Below are 3,420 nucleotides of genomic sequence, written 5' to 3' on the forward strand. Positions count from 1 at the left end.
TATATATATATATAGTATANAGANANANANANANANANANANATATATATATACTATATATATATATATATATATATATNTNTNNNNANNNAATCTTATTCTCTGTTCTCTGTTCCCTGTTCTTTTTATTGCGGAGATCCTTAATCGAGGTTCAACTTATTGTCTCTTCTCAATTCTAGAATTGAAAAGAGATGAGAAACTAGTTGAATCTCAGTTAAGAGTTAACCATGAGTTTGTGGAACTGGGCCTAAGAGCACCTGAGGCTCTATTCTAAAGTTCTAGGGAAATACTATAGTCTTTGTAACGTATACTGTAGCATTTCCCTAGATTTTCGTATACGTTTCTTTTCAAGAATAGAGCCCTTGATCAAATACTGATCTCTTGTTTATCATTAAGGGCCGGTTCCCAGCAAACGAGAATGAATCGATTGAAATTTTTTCTATCCGAATGTGTATTTTAAATAGCGAATTTTTTTTGCATTTAATTGAATTCAATTGGATTCAATTAAATTCAATTGGATGCAATTGGATTGAAGAATTGCATTTCCTATTAAAAATTTTGAATTGAACAGTATTCACAATGCACAAAAAAACTAACTTATTTTTAAATTGAAAGGCATAGAGATATGCTCCATGCAATTCCTATAAATGAATAAAAATGCATTCAGGATTGAAAAGCATTCATTTTAACATTCGTGAATTAATATTTCTGAAAATCTGAATCCATTTCAATTCATTTCAATCCTCATTTACTGGGATGTTATATAAAAGACATTTTCCTAATATAAATTATAAGTTTTTTTAACACAATAACAATAATAAAATGCATTTAAAATGTAATATATTTTCAATTTATAGCCATGCATATTAAAAAAATATTATTTTATTCACTAAACTTTTAGGTTACTCAATAATTAAATTTTTTGGACAGCTGATTTATTTTTTTTGTAATTTGGAATATCAATTTTAAGACATTTGAACTATATTTTTCCTTTAAACATTTTTGTTTTAGAGTTTTATATTTTTATATGAAACAGTACATTTTTCTCATTTTGTTAACTATATTTAGTTACAATTTGTTATAAATATATGACTATGTATACAAATACTTTCTAAAGATGTCAAAAAATATAACATTTAATAATTTATATATACTTACTTGTAAAAATGATGAAAATTAATCCAGGATACAAATGACCGAACGTGCGTAGTAGTGCCTAAAACTAAGATATATATTAAGGACTAGTTCGCACGATTAATTATTCATAAAAGGATGATCACACAATCATATATCATGGAATAGATGTTTCATACGGTTTATTTATTTGGAATCAAAACGCAATGGAAAAAACAGAATTTATTATTATTTTGCGATAATTACGGACAATTATTTTTGTTTAACGTAACATTTTTGTCTCGCTTGAGTAATTCGATTATACTTCGAACGGTACATATGAGTCATAAAAGAGGAAATACTCTCATGCAAATAACGCAATTTATGCGATTTCTTCAAAATTAATATAGTTTGTGTAATTAATAATTTAGTTAACTTTTTGTTTTCGTGCATCTTTCGATATAAAAATTCGTATAAAAAAATTGAGCTTAACTTTGGAATTATTTGTCGGTAATAAAAGAAATATTTCTCTTTTATATTAATCTCTAGCCCATTCCATTGACTCTAATCATATCTTACAGACATCGTCTATAAATAAAAATTCAGCCTTTTTATATCTGTTCTGAATCTCTCAATGGTGACGAATTGCAAACATGTGTTTGATATTCGTTTTTAAAAGTTTTTAACCGATAATTGCATAATATTATAGATAATAGCTGTATATTACATTTTTCAGATAATCTTCCCTCTTATGGGTAGTCACGACATTGACGTAGTGAAAAGGCTGAAAACCCGAAGGATATACACGAAAGAATGGTTAAGTATCTAAAAATTTTCAGATTCTATCTAAATGGTATATTTACATACATAAATTTTTAGATACTTGAGTAAAATCGTTCTCTTTGTCGCATCCAAGGTCGAGGAAGCCTCGAACCTAATATAACCTCATCGCCGATTTAGTTGAAAGTGAACGAACCGATTTGTCGTGTCACGCGTTTGCTTCGGGAGTGCCGTTCAAATTATCGGACTAATAGACATTTCAAATCCGATAGAATTCTAATTATAATTAATTATATAATTAGTCCACGCGCGATTATAATATATTATTCGCGAGTATTTTACGCGAGTGTCCTGTTTGAGAGGATGTCAACCTAATTCTAAAAGGAGGAGGTCTGAGAAAGACATAGATACCGGTGAAGCAACCTTGCGGTAAATATCATTTTTTGCTTATATAAAATCAGTATTTTCTTTCTGTTCATTCTTTGTCAAGTCATTTTATTTTATAATTTAAAAATGATTAAAAATAATAATTTAAAAAAAGAATTATTTTAAAATTTTATAAATAAGTATTTTTAAGATTTTTTTGAGAAAATGTATAATTATTTATATAAATATCTAATTGAATATATGATGAATTCAGGTGTTTATAAAAATTATTATATATTTTTAAAATGATATAATTATTATATGATTATTCAAGAGAAATTTTGCATTTAGTAAATATTTTAAAAATATCGATTGATTTTTTTCTACTCTGGATTTTTTTCTAATTTGGATTTAAAATTTTTTTTGTTACAGATTCATTGTAGTGACCTTGTAAATAACTCCGCTTGCGCATTTGGTTGGTGAATGATGAATTAATATTTTCTATTGATAAAAATAAATAAAGGACAAACGAGCTATATATTGGGAATTGGCACAGTGATCGTAATTCGCTTCAAAAAAGCTTTATCTTAAATAAATGAAATGAGAATTGTACATGTTTCAACTAATATTCTAGCCTTCTTCAGCAAAAACATACGATGAACAGTCATGATCCATGAAATTGCAGACGTAAATTTATAATATTAATAAAAATTGATATAATTTGGTCGCAATCATTGTACAGTAACCCTTAATCTAAATTAGTTCTACATTAGTTGCAAGCCGATCGCAAGTTTGTTGCGAACTAATATGAACAACCAATATGAAGCTTGGATTTTGAAATCAACGCTTCATATTGACTGTTGCAACAAACTTGCGATTACCTTGCAATTAATGTAGAACCGACTTTAGAGAGTCGTTCTCATCAGTTGCAAGGCTAGATGATAGTAATGATTAAAACCTTTAAACTAAGAATAATAACTAAAACCTTTTTTTTAATTTCATTAATATACTATATAATTAGATGCATATGTGCATTAATTTAATAAAAATATATGGATAAAATATATTATATATATATATATATATAGCCATGGAATATATATATATATATATATATATATATATATATATAATATATATATACTACTACTACTACTACGT

General features: G+C 26.4%; 1 long non-coding RNA gene across 1 annotated transcript in view; it reads left to right on the plus strand.

Annotated features, from left to right (window-relative positions):
• LOC105623722 overlaps positions 1-2,871 on the plus strand; it is a 3,996-nt gene extending 1,125 nt beyond the window's left edge. The window contains exons 2-3 of the long non-coding RNA XR_001046519.1: positions 1,850-2,322; positions 2,692-2,871. This is a non-coding gene — a long non-coding RNA (uncharacterized LOC105623722). The remainder of the gene's footprint in view (positions 1-1,849; positions 2,323-2,691) is intronic.
• The last annotated feature ends 549 nt before the right edge of the window (positions 2,872-3,420 follow it).

This window comes from Atta cephalotes, assembly GCF_000143395.1.
Source record: "Atta cephalotes unplaced genomic scaffold scaffold00063, whole genome shotgun sequence".
NCBI lineage: Eukaryota > Metazoa > Arthropoda > Insecta > Hymenoptera > Formicidae > Atta > Atta cephalotes.